The 24,656-nt window shown below is 29.4% G+C and overlaps 1 protein-coding gene across 1 annotated transcript in view; it reads left to right on the plus strand.

The window, feature by feature from the left end:
• The first annotated feature begins 8,983 nt into the window (after positions 1–8,983).
• Positions 8,984–24,656, plus strand: part of Gp150 (leucine-rich repeat domain-containing glycoprotein 150) — a 40,050-nt gene continuing 24,377 nt past the window's right edge. The window contains exon 1 of the mRNA XM_031974684.2: positions 8,984–9,214. The gene's annotated coding sequence lies outside the window, so the exon portion shown is untranslated. The remainder of the gene's footprint in view (positions 9,215–24,656) is intronic.

Raw genomic sequence — 24,656 nt, forward strand, 5'->3', positions numbered from 1 at the left:
TATTATATTTTTTAACAAACGTAGACATAGAATATACTTAGAATTTTTGTCCTTTTTCAAGAAATTATTAACAACACAGTAGGTGCATCGATTATAGTTGAATAATAAATCGTAGAGCAACTAATTAAAACTCGAAGTAATTCTTATTTCTAGAAGAATACCAATTCTTTTCACGATGAATTATTTATTTTTTCAGATAAACGTGCAATTCTTTTTTATCTTTTTGCTTAAGTTTTGTTAAGAAGTTAACAGAATTTTGCAACTTACATTTGTCTGCAAAGGATAAGATAACCCTACATTGTAATACTTGCATGAATTATGAAGAAAATACCTAATTTCCTATCGTATTGAAATAAAAATGGAACAGGTCTACTCATTTTTAAGTAAAAAGAGAAATTTTCCTTCTGTAATTATTAGAACATTTTCCTTTATTTGGCAAGTATTTTAAAGTAGTTCTGAATTTTTTTCTAATTTTCCCGTTTAAAGAAAGTATCATAAAAATATGAGAAGTAAATTTATAATTAAAAATCATTTACCAAGATAAATCGTTCTTTATATGTTTATCTTACACGTTGGTGTGATTTGCGCAACGAAACATCGTACGATTCATATTTATCAATCATCCGAAACATTTCAAATAAACTCCGTTAATCGTATTATTCATTAAAATATGTAGGCATGTAAACATTATTTATTAACTATAGTTATTTCACATTTCTAACTTCTACACTCCTAATTCAAATACATTATTATCTCTTACATACGATTGTATTACTTTATTTATTTGAATTTTATTTTCAATTATATATTGGAGCCTATCAAGGGACATTACAGATTTTCTCCCATAAGTAAAAGATCGTAAAGAAATACGTTTTAATATCTACTAAACAAAAACCGAATTTAATTAATATGATATGTAATGTTACATTATATCATTATAATGATAATAATTACAATAATATAATAATTTGCATTAAGGCAAAATATACCTTACTTTCAATATTACAACAAATTCAAAGCAGGACAAAGAATTCACAGATCGTGTACTACTAGGATCTGAGGCTGAAACTCTCGTGACTCTAACGAATAACATGAAGGTGGAATCTTCTTGGAATCGTAAATAAATCGCCGCCGCTGGCTACTCTTCCTCGAACGCTGAATGTACTCTCGTTCCTGTTTTCCTCTATCCCTGAGTTACAAAGATCAGCTCCTTACTCAGTAAAAAGCATAATCATCATAAGTGGTTGTATAGAGTATTATCTAGTAGTGATGTTCAGGATGTTGTAGAAGTTTCAGTCGACTAATAATTCTAATTTATAGTGCGTCACTGTTAAAATCGGATATCCATATAAAAATACCCGTTAAAAAAGTCTGAAAACGACAAGGAAAAATATGATGAATATAACATTTATTACAAATAGATCTATATTTACTGGGAAATAATATAAATCGAATAATTATTCGGAATGTAAGAAGAAAGTTAATATAGCTCAGTTTGTAAACCATTCCACAGATAAGATTTCTGGTATTTCTCAAGAGGTATACCTACAATTAAATGAAGAATTTCATATATAAGGAAGTTATATTGATTTGGAGGTTTGATAAGCATTGTGTATATGTCCAAATTTGAAATGTGAAACTACAAGGGAAAAATAGTAAATGCGAAGCAACCTGTGACTAACTATACATTGTTATATAAATATATTAAACTACATTCTCTTCTTTATCGTTCCTAGACATTCTTATCAGACGAAACGATTTAAATGTTGTGTGTAATTTTTTATAATGACCTTAGGCAGATTGTTATGTCGATTATCTTTCATGAAGTTAAGTAGTAAAGAGCACAGAAAGTTATCATGAATGTTATATGCTAGAGGAACGGTGAAAAAATTGTTAAACTTTACACTACAGAGGTTATCACTCATTTTTGTAAAAAAAAACCTTGTACGTTAGCCACGTCATTAGACGTTATATAACTTCAAGGCATCTAAATTGAACCACCAAGATGTAAAAAATATGATTTGAAAGATAACAATCTGAGGCATGCATCTAAAGATACCTTTACTTTCTCTCCAAAAATACCATTTCGGTCTCGTAATAAATTTTTGAAACTGAATTTGACAGTAAATGTACCATATCCGGTTTTTAAATTGAATTTTAAATTCTGCATTTTCTTCGATTCATTCATCTTTATATTAATTCTTACGTTGTTCAATTAACTAGTTTTCAATTTTTGTCTGTATGTTTATTTCTGTCTTTACTGAGAAAAATTGATTAACCTGTTTACCTTTATTTCATACTTTATTTCAGGTATTTATTTATTTTTAATTATTTAGAAAGATAATCTGACAGCGATATAAAGCTACCTAGATTGCAAAACTTTTTATTTATGGGAAAAATGAAAGTTAATATTAATTAAACACCTAGGTAATTACTTCCAACCTGTAGTACCTATGTAATAAAGTATCTATCAATGGTTTTAATAAATTAAAATATATAATCTTTTGTATATAATACATTTATAAATAATTAATCAAATAAACAGAATATATTGTACTGATTAGATACATTTAAAGCATTTATATATCTTTAATCCTCGGCATTAAACTTCTAATAAAAATAGAGAAGGAATCTTTTAATTGAAATGACTATTTACATCTGGATAAGTTGACCGATCACCTAGCTTTAAGTTGTGACCACATCGTGCAATGTCTTAGATCACATTGTTTACAGTATACGATTACAGGAAATGAATAATTCGGCCTAGTTTAAAACGATACTGATAGACAAGCAAAGTTTGAAAAGAATCGATAAAGACAGTTGAATCGAATTCGATCTGATATTCAGGAGAACCCTCGGTAACACTTGTCACGTTGAATTAAGCTTCAGAAGTGTGGAGGTTCTTAGCCACTGAGAACGTTAACACTAGTAATCCGCACGGGCGTGTCCATTCGTGAAAACGCAAACGGTATTAGAGTTCTGCAGTGAATTGATTCGACGGTCTTGCAATCATTGTTACTAAACATGTGTTTGTAAATAATTTTTGGAATATTCATCAAGCTTTAATGAAAAAATTCATCTATGAATGGATATATGTTGGTTCTTTGTACGTAACGGTAAGTGGTTTCTTTGAAATCGCAACGATTACTCAGTACCTTTATATTTTCCATTTTTCATCATTCAGACGTGTATATCATTTCAAACACAAACACAAATTGTGTTATCTGATAAGCCACCTTGAGATACCATGAACAAACCTAATAAAATCTTTTCCTACTTGCCGCTGATATTAAGTTGTTTCATGTCAAATCGCATGCTACGCGCGATATAGCTTTATTATTTTTTATTTAGTATATTAACTTTTACGGTCTTAACAATATTTATATTTTTCTTTTAAACTTACGCGTACAATTTTTCAAATAAATAATTAAAAAATGTACTTTCTTATTGACAATTTGCTTTTCTTTATTTCAATAGTGTTCATCAATTAAATCATTTTCTAATTAAAGTAACACATTTTCAATGTTCTAATGAAATACATTTGATTAACATTTTTATACAGTTCTATACAATTGAGATATTGTCTGAATTATTAATAACACTTTACATTATTGGCCTAAAAAATTTCACTTTACCTTTACATTTTTTAAGTTTACTATAGTCTTAATAGTATATAACAAGCATAAAAACAAAGGGAACACTAAAAAATTTTGATAACTTGTGGTTAAATCAAAATAGATTCAACAAGTACAATAAAATATAGTAGTTACAGAATTAGTCAGAATTTTATTTTTATAAAAAAGAAAGCCTAAGATTTATATAGACCATAAGTGGAATTAAGAAAAATGAATGGTGGCGCTATTGAACGTTAATATGTAAAACCTATACGACAAAGAAATGTTATCAAATGGCTTGCGAGCTAATATCTTCACACGGTAAGTTAGATCACGCAAACTAAATTGACGGAACTATTCACAGCCACAGACTTACAAATCTTAAATTTGAGCCTTAAGATTTTTAAATTTATGTTAATGATAAGAAAAATATAGGTGGCGATTTAGGTGTTCGATAAAACTGAAGTTCTTGGTATTTTTTAAACAGATACACGCTTAGTTTGTATCAATTTAACTCAGTCTTAGATAACACTAATATTATGATAACGCAACGGTAACATGTAAAATTTGAATGTGTATATCTCAACAGTAATGTAAATAAACATATCCTTATTATAGCGTTTCAGAAACGATTAAGCGTCAGCTATAAAAATATGCACTAAAAATATGTTTCATTTAAAAATTTTAACGCAACATTTGCAGGGCGGTCCAAGGTCATATCAATGTTAAACAAATGTTAATGTTAAAGAACATAATATGTAGCACTTAATACTCTATAACTTTTGTCTGTGATATCTCTTCATATCGCCCATATTTTTGAAGAAAATTAGGTGTTCTCAGTTCACAGGAACACACTATATATATAAAGTTTTTTTCTATCGTTAATTTTTATTTCTATCATTAATTTACATTATCGTCCTTTAAGGGTTAAAGGGTACGTTCTGTGGCCGTGCCTTTCAGATGTATTCTGTGACAACTAAAGTACTTGTAAGTACGCTGAGTGATCAGATCGATATGTAGTGCTTGATTCATGGGTTTTTCCCGATGTTGAACTGTTACTAAGCGGATAGCAAAACTCAAGTTCTCGACCTAACAATAAGAAGTCTCGCTTCGGTGAAAATATCCTATTGAACGTCGAAATTTATCGACACCTGGCAACTACTAGTAGAAGAATTTTGGTTTGCAAACTCCAAATAATTAAACTAAATAGAAGCGAAATAAGAATGTAATTGTATTTTCTTTTTCCTTTGTAATGATTACACCGACTTAGTGTTTGCTAGATATTTTTATCTGCTTAAACTTAATGTTTCTGACTAATAAATTCTTATCAGAAATAGATTTTTAGGCACATATTTCTTTATGCAGAATGACCAGCCGCGTTGTTAAATGCATCAAAAATAGCTTCCATAAAAATTTTCGCTTGTATATGTATCTTAGATAATCAGTTACAAAAATTAATTGTAAGTAAAGTTAATCGCATTAAATTTTGTCGATTTTTCAATCATCTGCGTTTTAATTGAAAACGTTTTTATGAAAATCAACAATCTCGAAATTATTTGCCGAGAATGTTGCAGTAAATCATTATAACATTACATTTATAAGTGAAACTTCAATGTTAAAGTATATTTTCACTGCAATGTATTCTATTCTCATAACTTTTTCTGAAACTGTTAAACAAAATCTGATTGGTTTATCAGTTCTAACCTACCACGTGAAGATATCATTATCAAAATTATTCCACATTCTGCATCTCGTCGGTACTGTAACCACAGTAGGTACAATCTTTATTTAATACAGAGATTATATATATTATCGTCCGATGGCGCCATTATTCACTTTCCTAAATTTGCTCGACCCTTTCAAATAAGAAAAAGATAAAGAAATTTTGGATCTTTTAATGTCATAATATTACGATGATTATCAGTGAATAAATTTTGTAGAATTTAATTCAAGCCAAATATAATTTATCAATATTTTCATATGCTTTGCAACATTAACTTATGAAATACTGTTATTTTCTAACAAAAAATCAAATATTAACTGTATATACACGTACAAACGTTTTAATCGTTTCTTGTTTTTATAGCAAATGTAACATAATTCTCAATTTAAGGTAAACTTCAATTTCAACATAAACTTCGATTAAAGTTCTTTAATAGAATGAAATAAATATTTATGTATTAATTCGATCAATATATCGATCTTGTTAATCAATACGAGAAAACGTCCGTTAGTATAAGGTAGAAACATCTTAGACATATTTCAACGTTGAAACTAAACCATGTAAAAGGAGTGATAGTGTTGGTATCATCTAATTTTGTTATGGTAGCAGCATCTTCAATGAAGTTATACTTGACTCTATTTTTGACGGTATGTTATGTCGCTTTTTTTGTTAACATTACGATGACATTTCATTAGAATTACATATAGTATTCAACAACAGACGCAAAACAATTTAAGGGGTGATTATTCATGATAATAGATAGTAAAAATGCATAAAATGTACAAAAATTATAATTCCGGCTTCATTTTGAAATTATTAATAATTACTGAAATATAACGTCAATAATAATACACATATACATAGTATACAGTATATAGTATAGTAGTGGTACGCATAATGTAGGTTAATGCAAGCACAGACAGTGATGTATTATACGAAAGACAGCAACACATGTGCCGCACTTGATGGATTTTCATTTACATTTCATTCTTGATTTTCGTTTTATACTGTTATAAACAAAATCACTCTTTAAATTTTGCCTAACTGTTGTCGAAGACTTTGTGTACTGTTATCTTCATTGTACTAAGATTTTTGCTATAAACGTCAAAGTAATGCTGCATTTTCGTAACGATTTACATAATTACTGATAGGTATTTATAACATGACTTCAATTGTTACTTACAATGATTAATATTCATTCCATGAAATTATAAACCTGTTGCAAGAATGGAGCATAAATTTATGCACCATTCTATTATCTTTTTCTTTCATTGACTGACATTTTTAAATAATTAAAAGGATCTTCATATGTAAAAAAAGCTTTTGTTGTGAAGCGAAATACTATAATAAATTATAATTTGATTTAGAATGTCAAAAAATAAAATAGCACTCACAAGAAACAAATGTCATCTTTCAAAATGCTATATACCATCTATAGAAAAAAGATTGTCTAAAAGAAATATCTTCGCAACAAAATAATCTATGAACTAATATTTAATAAATTAAGAACAAAATGTCTTGTCCATAGATACAAAGACATTAAGTTTTCCAATGTGTGTGTATTTTTTTCCAATGAGACTAAGCGAAATAAATTCTCGATATACATCGTAGGCCCGTAGCAGACGAGCGGTTTGTGTTCAATTCCACATTACCTCACACATGGAAGTAATCAATCATAACCAGCGGTATAAAAATGTTCTGTTATAAGCGTTTAGCACTATGTTCACAAACTTAAGTTTAAGCTTTTGTCTTAAGACAAAATGAGACAAAATTGTTCAACTATGTCCGTATAAGCATACGTTTAATGAAGTAATAGCAAAAGTTAATGCACGTTTTGTCTTAAAACACTAATGAGATTTGCTATTGCACCAGTGGAAATAAGTTATACAATGATAGAAAATGACGGAAGAATATTTTTGAGAAATTTCAAGAATTCTAAGTAGAGATGTTAGGTCCACAGAATTGTTCTGCGAAGATGTGCGTTGCCTTCCGTATGAATTGCTGCATTTAGGCCTACATATGTTCTTCTACGTCGCAGCAGGGAACTCGTCGCGACGGGTTGCAAACCACTTATCCATACCGGGCCTTACAATTGGACATACTTAACTGGTCCACAAAAGTATTTAAAGTTGATATATTTGTAATAGAAATCAATGTACCACACATATGTATGTTATTCGATTTCAATGAAATATGTACAGATTATTCTCACATGTGCATACTAACCCAAGCTTCATACATACGGATATTTCAAAATACCTATAAATAAAATAATCTATCGACTTTAAATACTTTTGTAGGCTGGTGTATTGAATTTAAGAAAGTTAGTCGTAAAAAGATTATTTAGGACATGGATGTTATTATAGTGCACAGTATAAAACTCAATGAAATTTATAGTGGAAAAAATAACTCATCCTTGTCAAAAAATGTTTCTTGTCAACATGTTTCTTTTTAAACACTAACAAGTAATTAATATTCTTAATAAAAGTATATCGTTTCATTTAAAAAATGAATCTTGACTGTTGCATCTTTTAAATTAATTGTATAAAAACTTCTTTGGAACAAATAATTTGTATCCTCGTTACAAATAATTTCTATAAAAATGTTTTATTGGATCTTCAACGCTTTAAATGATAATAGTTTATCTATTCTATTTTTAGTCGAACAAAGGTATTGTACATCATTTATTTTGCATTATTTGACATTGACCATTCTACATTATACAATTGCATTTTCATCCTGAATTTTATTTAATAATTACGGATGAGGTACAATATATCTGTAGCAGAATTGTTCATTTGTGATGCATTTGTGTATAATTCCTAATTTCAATTGAAACATAAGCTCCACTTAATCGCGGCGTAATACGTATGCTATACGATTCACTTATTCGTGTAATTAGTTCTTCTGTCGCTAGATGCCAGCACTATAACAACGATGCTGCCGATAGTACTTACAAACTGTTGACTAGGTTAAGAAGTTAAATTTCACTATCTCTCATAAAATTAAAATACGTATCTCTATAACTTTCTAAAGTTTGGACCTTGAATTTTCATTCCAAATTAATATTAATTTCGATGAAACTTTGATCAGAGATCGTATGTATACAACTCACACAAATTCAATGCACAAAACAAAATACTCTTCTTAATTTATTAATTTCTATAATGTACTATGTCAGTAAAAAATATTTGACTTATGCTTTATCGAATATGATCAGATGAAAATTATCCAAGAGAAAAGAAATAGGACCCACGAAGTAATAAAAGAGCTAACGTTTGTACCTCCTTTAATTATCTATACACACATAAAACTCCAACTAGTGGCCCCATCTTTTCCTATTCAAGTTTATTCGTAGGTTTCAATGCATAAAAATAATAAAATAAAAATACCCCATAAGACTGTAATCACAAAAAACGTCCTCCTCCATTTTCCCACGGCAAAAATTCAAAGTGCTCCGAACTTCGACATTATTCTCTGTTGGCCACAGCGTATAAACATAACCATTCCCGAATCGTTGGCCAAGGAATCGTCCCAGTGTAGTTTCACGCTGCGCTTCACCAGATGGCACGACCACGGTCACCTGTTTACCTGAATTTTTACCTGAAAGGCTCTAACATCAGGGACCGACCGGTCGACCAATGGCTGCGCCGACCCTGGGCCCCACTCGCCCCCTTCCTGCTGCGCGTCACTCGCCGCCTGACTCGAGACAACAGGCTACATAGTTCAGAAATTCGTCGGCCGTAAGCACGAAACCGATTTCCAGGCGTTATCTCTCGTGGCTGCTTTCATCGTAATTACGTCGCGTACTAGTGCACGGGAACGTTAGTGTACCGATACCTCGTGGAGTACCAATTCGCCGGGGAAGCGAGATCAGGTGAGCCAATTCCTCCGGATTAACCGATCTCCCTATCGCTCCACCAGCCGAACCCGATCGTTCCTCCGTCGACTCGACTCTCAAACCAAAGGGAAGTTCCCAGCGGAACGCCAACTAAGGACATTCCGATCGGTCGTCCTGCATTCGAGGACGTTCGGTATTTTGTAGGCGTGTTTGTTCAACCTCCAGCTCTCCTCTAAACAAGCGTTCCATCTCCAGAACGATCTGCCTCTATTTTTTCCTGAAGGCTGCGCAACTAGTGCTAAGCAAGCAGTGGTGGTGGAGGCACTATCAGAATTGAAAATGAAATTTTGTGCACAACGAAACCATTTTTCCGAAGGCTTCTATCAAGTCTACTCGCATTTCGCGATGATTAAACTTATTTGATATTCTCATCAGTGGTTGCTCGACATGTGTATCTCCTTTTTGAAACACGTTCAAAGTTTTGAAAGTTGCTTGGCGAGTTCAGCGACGTTAAAAATTTGAAGTGCGATGGGCTGACGCATCTTCGGCTGCATATTCTGTGCACGGACGCAATCGTATGACGATTATTAGACATTTATTTTGACTCTTAGTTCCGGAACCTCCCGAGGAATCCGAGGAACGTCGTACCAAGTAGGAATATGGCGCGTTGGATCATCGATGAAGTATTTCAGCTTTCCTCACGCGTTCTGTTCCACGGGAAATATCTTCATTACGCTTTGCTTATCTTAAAATCAGTGATGGAACTGATGAACGAATATAATGTGAAACTCGAAGAAACTGATTCCTCGGATTAATTGATTTTATTCTAGATACCTACATTAGAGTAAATATATTCTTGAGTCGAAGTCTGATTTGTTGAAGAAATCTAAAGAATTTAAATAAGTTCTATCCGATAATGTTAACAGGTATTGTGTGGACAATTTAAAATCATCAGTATTTTTGTGCATTTCGTAACTGATGTACAAGCATATGTATTTGAAGGTGATAATATGGCTATGGGTCACTATATTGCGTATGTAACTATGTCAGTCATATGAGAGATGAAAGAACTGCTGCAAGACGTTTCAAACATCGGGAACAGTTGAATCGTAATATTACTAAACGCAGATGCACGGTTGTTCTGGTATACCTTCGAACACTTATCAGCAGCCGCAGATTAATTTGCATTTTTGCGTCCTCATTGGCGCCGACTGACTGCGAAACAATGACGCTGATAAGCAACGTGAAAGAGAAGATTAATTCGGGGTATTGGTTGCAATATTTTTAGTATGCTGAGAAATGATTGTATTACTTTTCGAGCACATTGACTCGGAGATATGTGTGCAATTAGGAATCTTACGTCAGATTCATATGCTAGAATCACATACCAGCCTAACAACATTGGACACTTTATATTTAAAGTAAAAATAGCAAGTATAGAAAGCAAATAATTATTTTAACGAAAACAACGAATACGTATAACCCCACAAAATAAGAATATACACATGTATGTACAAAATTGATTTTTGTTTACTTGTCAAATATTTGTGATTATTTCTAGTAAAACAAAATTAAAATACTAATTTCTTGAATTAAACGTTTTGGTACTAGTTTATCGTACGACTTGGTTGTAGAAATATAATACGCAATGTCTGGAGATTATATTTAAAAATATATTCTTACATTGTTTCTTCATGTATTACCTATTATTTCGAAATTTTCTGGATAAAAAATTCACAAATATAAACTTTCTTATAAATAATTGCTTTAATTATAGAGTAGGATAATATTAAATATTCCAGTTACAAACAGTGATCGAAACATTTGTTAAAGAAACATTAAAAACTAATTAATATAATACGTTCATATGACATTTATAAATTTAATTCACTGTTAATAAAAAGGACCCAGTATTTGAAGTTTTTAAAGTACGCTTTAATTGAATAACTGCAACATCAAAATGAATAGGTGATTATAATAGTAAGCAATCGCGATAGAAAAGAAATCAATTACACGCTCACTCATTGTTGCTGTATAATGTAGCATTCTTGAAAGATCGCCTTTAATCATTTTTAACAGACGTATTGTTAACAGAAGAAGAATCTCATTCGTTAAAATATTTTCTGGGGTATTCATGTCTAAAAGTTGATATTTAATTACATATGCATGCTTAACATTCATAAACAGTGGTCGTGATTAATTACTCTGCTCAATTAAACAATAATTAATTTTTGTGTAAAGTATATTCGAGTCAAATTTTTTATAACTATTTACGTTAAATAAGTATTGGACTTGTTGTTTTTCGGGAACAAAATTTAATTAATTAACAGTGTTTGTTATAGATGGCATAAAAAAGTAATTTAATTACTTTTTGGTATTAATAATAAGTAATTTTATTATTGAAAAATATTTAGATACGTTGTATAATCGGAAAATAATGATAAAAAGAATGAAAAATGTTATATGAATCAACATCAAATGTTGATACTCGTAATATTGAATGGAAGTTTAAACAACTTCAAATATAAAAAAATATTACAACTTAAATAGTATTCGTTGAAATAGAAAAACTTCATACATAAATGCACTATGTCGTATTGAAGAATTAACAACGTTGTCAAAACTATTTTTGAAACAAGTGTCTACTACTATTTTTAAATTTATGGAAGTAATTTTTGTCTGAAACACATTAAAAATGTTGACACCATTATTAAATAAATTTGTTGTTACTGTTACTGGTAACCAAATACTTGATCATACAATTTATTAAGTTAAAACTATAATAGAAACTCTACGTATATCTGTGAAAGTTTTTGCTGTTTTACATATACACACGTGTCATAAATATACAAGGTTCATGATTCAGTATAATATTTTCATTTGTTCGCTAAATTTTCTTTCGAATAAAATTAAAAGTTGATAATTTGTTAATTTGCTAATTTGATTCTGCTACTAGCCCATGCACACTTAGGTATTATATGTCAATTAATATAGCATATAACATTACACAATCATACGATATAGTATATTTAACACATTGAGTATATATAATATACTTCTGAACATTCTATTTTGGGCGCACTAATTATATCTCACAACTTTTGCAAGTACTTCACTTAACGCTCACAATAATTAAAATGCACTTATCACGTATTCAACATTTTTACAGGACTATTTTAATCGGAGAATAGAATTTATTTTCCTATTATTACTTATTTAAAAAGAGAAACGTCAGTTGATATTTCAAATTACTTAACGCCATGACGTATAACGACGAGTGGCATTCGTGATAAAGATTTCTAGATTAATTTAATAAAAATGAATGTTGTTCATTGGGCGTGGGTTAAACTGGAAAACCATTTTTCTGTTATCAATTTATCATCTAAAAAGTAAATTTGCTTTTACAATGAAATGGAGAATTTCTTTATGTTTCCCGCAAATTATTGATAGTAAATAGTTATACGATATTAGTAGCAGAAGAAAGAATACAGGAAGCAGTTAACAAACGATGGTGACAATGTTTGAATGATTAACTCAAAATTTAATAATTGCATTGTAACCTTGAAGTGATTCGATGTTCATATGGTGTAACAAAAAATATGTATCTATTTATTTAAAAGAACGTATCTTACACGTAATTGCACTGATGGAATTGAATTGAATCTCCAGTTAGCAAAATCTCGTTTCAACGTGACTGTACATGTAAACTTCAGTTTCATTGTGCAATCTGTTTCAATATTCGTGATTTACACGAAGTTTTAATGTATATATTTAACCGATGATACAAAAATACGATTATTAACATTAAAATTACCGAACAATTAGAGTGACTTGTTTCGAATTTTTTTATAAAAATTAGAACAATACGTTTTTTAAGATTCAAAGAGTGCCCTAGTCTTTTATCTATGCAAATACACAAATTTAATTGAAAATTTTTTTCAAAAATGCCTTCATAATTTAAATACTTGCAAAATAAAAATTCGGTAGTGGGTCAACTTGACCTGTCGAATAATTTTAGTGTTAACAGTGTATAAAATTTGTTTTTATTTGATCGTTAAAGCTTTTAATATTTAATTGCTTCCATTAAGGTATAAAATTGTACATTTAATAGTTTACTTGATTTTCTTCTATTATTTTATATTACTTTTAATTTCTATTATTCTAGTAATCTCGAGTTTCCTAATTTTATCTAAGTTTTATTTCATAGTCACTAACTTTTACCATATTAAACCTATGGCTTCATACTTTTAACACGCTTGACTGTTGAATCTTGACTAACGTTTCAATTACTTGTCTAACAAAGTATTCCGCGCTGAATTCACGATAAAACTTTTGTTTGCCTGCGTCAGTTCGACGGTTTTTGTACACATTATTTAACTTTCTGACACTAACATGTTTGTACATTAAAAATGAGATAACAAAACAAACTGTATCATAATTTAGTTAAAAAGAAAGTAAAGGAAAGTTCTTTGTCATTGTTTTAATGTGGTTTTACTAATTTTCTACAGTTATATTTAATAAGAAAGCTGAAATATCTGTTTGCATATTTTCTGCTCAAAGAACTTGCCACAGTATTAATTAAACGTATAATTAAATGTTCTTCAGTGGTAGAAAATATTGCGTCATCCCATAAATAATGCGGTTTTTATATTTATTGTATTTAAAAAAAAAAGGCAAACAAAACTCTTTTTAAGGTATAACATATTCTCCTTCATTATCTATAAATTCTTTTATTTTTCAAAATGAAGATGAACAAAATTGTTTTCAAAGTAAAACACATTCATTATCTATAAATTATCTATCTATACATTGCAATTACTTCTAAAAAAGTTTTTTTTATCTTTGTTTTTTAAAAGAAACATAAGAAACCGTATTATTTATGGAATGATCCAATGTAAAGGCAGAAGATTTAATACACGGTACGACACTGACAACGCATGTGCGATTTACATGAGTGTTAGTCATGACTTCACGTGGCCACAGTCCGAAAAGCATTAATATTAATACAAGGCAGAAATATTTTTATGTAAGCCGAACGCACATTCTGTCGTCGCCATCGTGTTTTCGCAACGTACAAGGTGTTCAAGAAATAGTGATACGAGCATCAAATATGAATTTCCGTTATAGTTCAAGATATAGCACAATCCAATAGGTCACCGCGCAACTAATCTAAGCACATTAATGTACATTATAGTAACACAATTGCTATTGTTTGTGTGGTTTCATCAATACCTACTTTCGATAACTGAAATAAAAATGCGATATCTGAAGCGTGCGATAAACACTTTTTATTTTCTAAGAGATAATCTGTATTGACATCAACTTTGTGTTATCTTCATTTGAAATGACACGTTTAAAGTACATTGTCGATATTTTCATTATACTTGTTTGAGTTTACCTGATTTTGTATGTAAATGGGATACAACAAAATTTAATAATCGTATATTATCCTGTCAGATTTTTTCATGTAGGTACTGGATGTTTTCATTAATAAGTAAAGTACAAATAAACTGTCAAATTGAATTATTTAGGTCAGTTATAACATGTATTTGTTTAATATTTTCCTGAAAATACAAAATTGGAATTAATACAGTTCGTGTAACTTTAAATTTAATATGTGTTATTAGGTATCTGCTCCTTTATATTTAATCATTTTTTATTTTGCTATTTAATAAACTGCATACAACTGTGTTGTTATTGTAAGTTACACTTGAGGAACAATTTTATTATAATTTATAATATGAACATAAAAAACAATTTTATTATAATTTATAATATGAACATAAAAAACAATTTTATTATAATTTATAATATGAACATAAAAAACAATTTTATTATAATTTATAATATGAACATAAAAAACAATTTTATTATAATTTATAATATGAACATAAAAAACAATTTTATTATAATTTATAATATGAATATAAAAATTGTTCCTTAAGTGTAACTTACAATAACAACACAGTTGTGTACAGTTTATTTATAATGTATGTTAATTTAATGATGTTCTTATTTTTATTTTTGTTTCAACTTATTATTATACAAGTTCATTTTTAGGAGTAAAACAAAGAATTCGATAATGAAGCTGCGATCAATATTTAATCAGTTGCATTTTAAATCAAAGACAAATGTCTCATTCATACAATAACAGCACTGTCATCCTAAAATGATCAATACTGTCTCTGACTACGTGAAATATTATGATTATCTATGATATTTATTAATCAGTAGGTCAATGCATATGACCATGTATTCATAAATCTCAATTTTTTAACCTGTTATGTTTATAGAATTTATTTACAGTAGGATCTCGATTGACCAAATTTTCCGTGATCTAAATTCGCCAGTCTTCTTCGTTAAACTGAAACTCAATAATTTGGGGCATTACATTGTACCTTGAAATATACAGGGTGTCCCGCGACTCATGGTCAATCAATTGGGAGATCATTCTACATGTAAAAATGAGTCGAAAAAATAGAATAAAATTTTTTCCTGCAAGTCTTTGTTTTCGAGAAAATCGAAGTCGAAAATTTACTCGGTACCTGTACACTCGGTACATGTCGACTTCGTGCATCTCACTATACACTCTTGTTTCGATTCTTATTTGTATTTAAAGACATAGTAATGACAAAGTGCGGATACCGTTCTTGTTACAAACGCGAAGCGGCACTCAAATTACCCTTGCACGCTCCGAGTGCGAGAATCATATCCGTATACTCACTATTCGAATAAGCTGCCATATTGAGAAACTGTTAGATACTGAATAATTATACCGCTAATAGAATAGCACGAACGATAAACTATCAACCGAGGTCATTACTATATCTTTAAATACAAACAAGAACCAAAACAAGAGTGTATAGTGAGATGCACAAAGTCGACATGTACCGAGTGTATATCGTATCGAGTAAATTTTCCACCTCTATGTTTTCGAAAACGAAGATTCGCAGGAAAAAATTTTATTCTATTTTTTCGACTCATTTTTACATGTAAAATGACCTCCCAATTGATTGACCATAAGTCGCGGGACACCCTGTATACAATCGAATTTTGCAAGCATATTTCGTATAATTTCTTCTCAAATCTCCATTTACCTTAATTATTAATCGCCCAATTAAATTAGATAATCAAGGTTATTGAATACTTAAGAATATTTCACTTTCAAACAAAAATTTCGGTTTTCTATAAAAGAGTTAAAGTTTTATTGTACAACGGAATGTAATGTAGCTGTAACACGTATGAATTAACAAGGATTAATGAACAAAAAATTACAAGACAAAGAGAGAACACAAATTAGTAGATAAATAAGATAACCAGAATATATTAAACGAGACGTAACGACATTTAGTAAGTACAGTTATTAAACTTAATCGAGACAATTTAGAAACGTTTTCAATGTAAGAATCGTAAAACCTCTTGCACTTAACGCTTTGAGTTCTACTTGCGAAAAGTTTTGTTTTGATTTTATTAACACTAAAAGAACTCTAACATGTGTGTAGTGTTGTGTAAAAATTGTATGAACTTTAGATCAAAATTGACCGCAATATAAATTTTTATTTATAATCAAGCATGTTTGTTTAAAATTGTCTGGCATTTCCCGAATATGTATAAAAGTTTCCCCTAACACTCAAAGGGTTAATAAGAAGTTCAAGGTAAAATCTGTTAATTCGCGTCTTATCATCGTCCACAACAATGATGTCGGTCAAAATGTTTGCTTCTTTAATAACATTTCGCATTCTTGCGTCGGTCTGTTTCGTTACGCAATTGCAAGGTCAGTGTCCATTCGAATGATCTATTTTTGTACGAGAGATGCTCGAAAACCCGGTTCAAGCTTCTACATCAGTGTAAACGATTATGAAAGCGGTTGGACCTCACCGAATGACAGTTCTTAGTACACTTTGAATTGCGTTTACATAGAACATGTGACATCTGATAGTGATCTTTTAAGTTGCTTTGCTGCTGGTTAGTTCTTTTCAGTTTGCTTTCCTTGATGCCATCAAACTTATAAGATTAATTATGCAGTTGCACTGATCACGTAAAACTTTGTGTACTGTCTGATATAAGCATTTTCTTTGATTTTGTTGCTTCTGTGTGAAACTGTTCTGAATAATTCCATTGTTAACAGAATTTTATGTTATATTTATGATAATCGCTATTAAGAATAATTTAATAAATTTTCAAACATTTTCGAAAAGATTTTGTTTTTTTTTATTTTGAATATAAAATTTTTATTAGAAAGAATAACACAATTTTTGAATGCAAAAATGCCTTATCCTTCTCAATTATTATTAGCGTCTCTCTACTCCGTTTGCTAATACAATGTATCTATATATGATAGATATAGGAGAAAAAAATCCGTTATAAAATACTAATGATATCTTTCATAAAAAAAGGTTCCATTATGTAATAAGATTGTGTAAATGATTTTTGTAGTGCATAATTGAAAGTCTCAGTAATTCTATGTTAGCAAGTATTGCACATACAGAATGACATGTATAAATACACTACAATACTTTAATAGGCAATGATAAATACATATTTAATATGATTTAATATTATTAAACAATTTGCTTTAACATCCTTCAATTTTATAAAATTCAAAATCTGCGTTATGTTTAATTGAATGCTGCAACTAAGAAGAAGTTAAAGCAATTATATCTTTAAAAGTAAAATATTCAAAATTAGTAAAATTCCTTCTAAACAGCAGACAGAAATGCAAATATTTTTAAAGGACAATTATAGCCACCTTATCAATCTGGGTTATATTCTGTTAACACAAAGTGTAAGTTCTTTTAAAACGAAGATGGAAATGTGTATTCTGGGATCTTGGTTTACAAATGTTGTAGAAAAAAATGTAAATACGATCTTCTTACAGTGGGACAATATACATGTACATTACATGTTCTCTTCAGTTTTCGTTGAAGCATTACAAGAACTAAAATCTAAAGTAGTAGAAAAATGGAATAATTTACCACAATAGAAAGTTAAACAAAATTATATAAATCAATTCCAAATCGTTTAATTAGTGTTATACGGAGGAGAGGCGCCATCACGAAATATTAACACTAGAATTACCCAGAATTTATTGAGGTTGATATATAATCCTTATAAAGATTGTAACAATACATTTTTTTCGATTTTTTCAGTCATATGCCATAGTGTTTAATACTAAAACTACCGAGCAGTTGAATTCACATTTTGAAATTCCTGTATGGAAACTGCAAGAGTGCATCTAGCGGGACTTTAATTGATTTACAATTCCGTTTGCGTATTGCTAAATCAATTTCTTTAATAATTTTTCAGAGAAACATCTGTTATATTTTTAATAATTGCAAAAAGAAGAAATTAGGAATGGGTCATTGTGACCCGATTGATAGTTTTAGTGTTAAGTGAAATTATTTATTTTCAAAATCATTTCAGATATTCGATACTGCGAAAATATTAATAATTGCAAAGTAGGAAAACTAAAGCTAGACATTTTAACGGGTATGGTAGTTTTACTGTTAATGAACCATCTAAACCACTATACAGATATGTTTTATGTCATCTGTCGTATCATAAAATAAAAAATTTAAGTGTGTACTCGTCGAACACAGGACGAATGCACCTAACGTATATTTAAATGAAAAACCAAAGCAAAACAAAGAACAATTACATGTTTATCTGAAGAAATAAAAAATTCATCGTTGAACGCATTATAGTGTATCATTTAAACCTATAAGATGACATGTAAATACGTCAAATGCAATTAACTATTTCTGTACATAACATTTGCAAACCAAGCTCCAGCAACCTAATTTTTTGTATGTTTACGTAGAATGATAAATACAATACACATTTGTACTGTATATGTATTATCTTTCGTGTGCATTTAGAAGTGAGCACACATGAGGGATGGCGATTTTTTTCCCCGTACTGTAACATATTTGAAAGCAATGTCTCATCGACACAAATAACTGAGCAAATGGCGCCTCTTGATCATTCCCTTGAAAAATAAAGGATTCTGATAATTGACTTATCAGTGTTTCAAACTTGTGTTGCTGATGTCATTTGATTATTATTTTGATATTAACTTACATAGTGCTCCAGATCTTTATTACAAAAACTACTGTTCACAAAAAACGTAATTGTTTTAAAATGAACATGTATGATAATACTGGAAATTATATGGAAATCGGTCTTTCAGTAAAAAACGAAACGAGACGTTAAAAAAATTAGTATTAAAAACACATAGAACGTTAAAAATGAAATTAACGAGTAAAAATAGCAAAGGACAAAAATTGAGACGTTAAAAGTTATAAGAAAATTTTTCAGTCTAAATATAGTTTATTTAAATAAGCAACGTAAAGGTAATAAAATAGGTGATGTTATAAACATTATACCAACATGGTTTGAATGAAACGATAAAACGAATGATGAATCAGTGCTGCAACATGTAACATTTATAACGAAAAAATTATTTGAAGAAACTTGAGGATAAAGGAATAACTCATCTAACAATAAATAAAGTTGTATAGAAAACGACTTAATGAGGATTTCATGAAATCATAAAAAATCATAGTAAAAAAGTGAAGTTTCTTAGAAATCGCTGCAAAATATAATTTCTCTGGCAGTTTTTGCATTCATATTATAAGGTTAGATAAAGAATTGTAGTAACGAACATTTCTAGTAATCCTAACTGTTTATTTTATAGAAAGTAAATTGTTCTAATTAAAAAGTATGCTAAAGGTATACTAAAGGTATTATGTGTATAACTCTACTCTCTGGGAAAATATCTTCCATATTGTTTTTTATTTTTTGATGTTAATAAATCGTAATAAATGTTTTCTTTGTTCGACGCCGTGCTCGATGTATGATGATAAGTATTCTATCAAATAAAAGAGTTTCGTCTTCACTTTGTTTTTTTTGTGGACTAAACAAGTTATATTTAGCAACGATGAAAAAATGTAATTTATGAGAATGTTAAATTCATGTTGACCATGTCTTAATGGGAACGATTTTATTTATGAAGTCAGAACAATTTAAGATATTCAATAGCTATGCATTATGTAGGTTACGAAAGGATTTCTAAATGCGATGGACAAGTTCGTTGAAGATCGGTCAAAATCGACCTATTCTGTGCTCTATAATTTCATTCTTGCCCTGATATTCCCACACGAGATCAGAAACGATCGCTGCCGGCTCCTGAATGAATAAATACCGAGTAGAAAAGCCGGTTCGCCAGATGCTTCGATTATCTTCTTTTTACCCTTCCCTCTACTTTTTCTTCAAGCTATGAACACGATACACGTCGATCGTGGAAAGTAGAATTTTTCATGAAATGTACACTGGCGATTATATGAGTAGAACAATCAATCTTCAGAATTCATTCAGATTATTTTTAGATCCGTTCATTCATAATACTATCGATAGTGTAGGTATTCAGATTCAGATTCAAATTTACTAAACTTGTTTTAAACAGAAAGTTTCAACATACTAGAATTTGGAGAATAGAAATGCACACGTTACCCGTTGCAGTGTTAAATTTTAATAACTTATAAAATAACTAGGTATTCCATACGTCATTTTAAGTAGACCATGAAATGAGGATATTGCTTTGTATCTAAGCTAGAGTAATATGTTCAACTTAAGAGGATAATTTATTTTTAGATGTATTAAAAGGATTGAACATAGATTGTAACAGTTACATGTTTGACTATATTTCACGCTCTGAATATCAAGATAAAAAAATTAGTACTAATTGTACTTATGTGTTTTTGTAGTTTTAATAAAAGTAGTTACAGTATTTAAATATATTTAAGTCTAATATGACTTAAAAAAATAGTAGTTTTGATGCTTTAAAAAAATAGTTCGTCAATCTTTAAAATGCAATTTATCGTAAAAAAATAGCATCCAATGTTGTACTGACTGCACAATAATCACATTTTAAATAATGATATATTAACACTAGAACTACCAAGCATTTCATATGATTAACATGTACTTATAAAAATTAGGATACATTTGATTCAATTTCTGCAGATAGTCCATATATTAGATAAGAAAAACTATTAATTTGCAAAGTAATTTAAAATATTTAACGTATTTATAGTATTAGTAATTGCAAAGTAGGATAAATAAAGCCAGTCATTCTGATTGGTATGGTAGGTTTACTGTTAAGACTATGATAACCTCATATGATAAATCCAACGTTTTACATCATAAATTCAATAAAGATAACATTACTTACTTCCTAGTAAGAAAGAAGAGTTCCTTGTTAGCACATGAGATACTAGAATACTGGGAAATGTATAAAGTGCTTTTCTTAGCATATATACAGATCTCTTTGTTATACAATTTCTGTGCAATTATATTTTTTGAAACCTTCGTATGTAACTTGTATTACAAATATTATTCTAACAGTAAAAGACATTTCTCCTAGAAAGTACTTCATTCAAGAGGGAGAAATTTAAGTTCTGTTCACTAGTATTAAATTGTAACCTGGTATATAATTAATCAATATCCCTATTCCTTGTACCCAATTAATGCAAACAGTCTTCCGGTTTCTATCAATATTTTCCGTTCAATCTAGTACCCACATTCGTTAAAACAAAATAACTATAAATATTCTCAAGTTTCACAAATTTTAGACTATAGGTATTCAAGATTTACATTTGATCAAATTATATATTTTAATCACTTCATTTGATTAGTTCATCAAATTATAATCAAGTTCCATGTATTTTTCTTAAAATACAAAATTTTCCACAAAATATCTATGCCTCGTGGACAAGACGCAATAACCAAATAGAAAAATGAATCAATTCATTTTTAATTATAATGAAATCCATTGCAAGTTTTGTTATTTTAACAGTTGCATTCTATCTTTATGTTTAAATTCACAATTATAGTTTGTTTTTATTTTTAAATTCACATTGTATAAGTACCGTTTATAAGCACCATTCATTGAAAGCAATGTTTAAAATATGTATAATATACATGGGATTTTCAAATTGGTGAAAGTGTATATTTAAACGAAATATTAAGCATGTAAAGAGTAACAATTTATGTCAATATAACTGAATATAAGAAGCACTTTCGTATTTATACTTCCGCCACTACATATTTCGAAAATCATACCACATTCATTATTAGTAAATAATACTGTATATTAACTTAGGTTTAATTCGTAATTATTTTACTATTCTATTCTGAATTTATTTACGAAAACACGTTTAAAGTACAAAAGTTTTGATATCATCATGCTGAACACTTTAAGAAAAATTGTACAGTATGCTTACAGCTAAAGGAAAACTGATTGTAAAATTGATAATAGTAACGCGAGTCTGCGTTGTATGTTTTCTAGATTTTATGAACATGACTTATACTGAATGTTAACTGAGTTTTACTTCCTGGAAGAGACGCCAAGTGATTTATATTAGCGACAATGATTAGTAATTGAAGAATCCATGCTTAATTCGTTGACTAACGTAAGTGAAACATTTGATAAAACAATGACGAACAAATGTCACGTGTACTCTTGCCATTGTTTCTTTAAATTAATTCCACATGTGTCATGATGTCTTTGATGAATGTTCAAAATTTATCATTTCAATTGGTTCAAAGTACACTATACGTGTATATATATATATATGAATATAATACATGGTGTTACGTATACTACATATAGTACTATATCAGTAAAAGAAAAATAAATAGACAATATAGAAGTATTAGGTCGTCTCATAAATAATGCGGTATTTTACATTTCTTTTGACTAAAACTATAAATATATTATATTTCTTTCTTAAAACTAAAAGAAACATGAAAAACCACATTATTTATGGGATGACCCAATGTATTAAACACTATTAAAGAAATTCTTCTTTTAGTATTTACTAAATTCAAATATATTGAAATATCAACAGAAAATTAAAAACGTAGTCATCGATGAAAATCTGTTTTAGAAACAGATATAAGCAATAAATTACATAATGAAATTCTTATATATTTAAATCTGATTTAAAACGAATAGTCGACCGTGTTCAGCAAAATGCGTTCAATGAAACTGAAACCGTTGTATCATATACTCGACTTCCTGCCAGCATCTGCGTCTGAGGAGACTCAAGTTTTTTTGCGATGCTGTTCAAAGAACACTTTCCTGTTTTGCCACTTTAAAAGAGTTCGACGTTAAAAAATGAGGCTTCTTAGAAATCACTGCAAACTATAATTTCTGTCGTGGTTTTTGCATTCATATTATAGGATTAGATAAAGGACTGTAGTAACGAACGTTCCCATTAATTCTAACCGTTTATTTTATAGAAAGTAAATTGTTCCAATTAAAAGATTTTCAATCGCAATATGCTAAAGGTATCATATGCATATCTCTGCTCGCTGGGCAAGTATCTTTCATTAATGTCCTTATAGAACTGGTTGCAGGATAAACGAATGCGGCACACCACGTTTATTATTAATTAAACATGAATTTTTTTTCATTGTACGTACCTGTACAGGTTCTGCTATTTTTTGTGCATTTCGATTACTGCAGCAAGTTCTCCTTTTGAAGGAAGAATAAAATATTCGCATAAAGGTGAAGATATTCGGAAAATTTTACTTTAGTTTATTAAATGTTTTTTTCCTGGAAGTTGTAATCTTTCCTCTTTAATTCAACTTAATTAAATTCTGTGAATTGTCTTGATCTTCTGTTTATAATTTCCTGCAAACTTCCTTTTTACATCAGCTATACAGGATACGAAATAAGCAATGCAAATCTGATAACTAATTTTCCAGTTAGAATAGACGAAAAGATCTTCTTATAGGTATTTCAATTTAATTCATAAATCATTTAATTTTGATTAAGCAACGATTTTTAATTTTACAAACAATACACTTACGAGTATGAGAACTATCGAAAAGAAATTAAATTACTTTTTTGCTAACTATTAGAATCTTCTATTGATATCCTCTATCGAACATATCACTCAATATGTAATTTCACGGTATTTTATTTTCTTTGATCGTAAAAAGAAATATTGGGAGGTCGGCAGCAAAGCAAATTCTATTAGCGTAAAACAGTTTTGAACTACATAAAGTTTAAATTTTCGAAGATCCATGCTATAATTCATACGTTTTACCAGAATATTTAACAATATTTATAGTAACATTTATAGTTACATGTGAAAACATAATTATTTTTAAACAATTTATAACATTACTGTACGATATTTAGAAGTGAAGAAATCATCGATTTGCTTCTGTATAGCATAATCGTAAAAATCATTTTCAAATTTTTTATTTTGTGACTGTATCAGAAGGTTGTATTCACTATACACAAATATCATGGACAATACAATAAACAGTATTTTATTGCATACACGAATACTATTACAGTACAATAAATTGATCATAAAATAATAATTATTATACGTCGAGAAACAATGTTCAATAATTCTAAGAATAAACAACTCAACAACTTTCGCACGTTAATGTAATAATG

This window comes from Nomia melanderi, chromosome 12 (genome assembly GCF_051020985.1).
Source record: "Nomia melanderi isolate GNS246 chromosome 12, iyNomMela1, whole genome shotgun sequence".
Taxonomy (NCBI): domain Eukaryota; kingdom Metazoa; phylum Arthropoda; class Insecta; order Hymenoptera; family Halictidae; genus Nomia; species Nomia melanderi.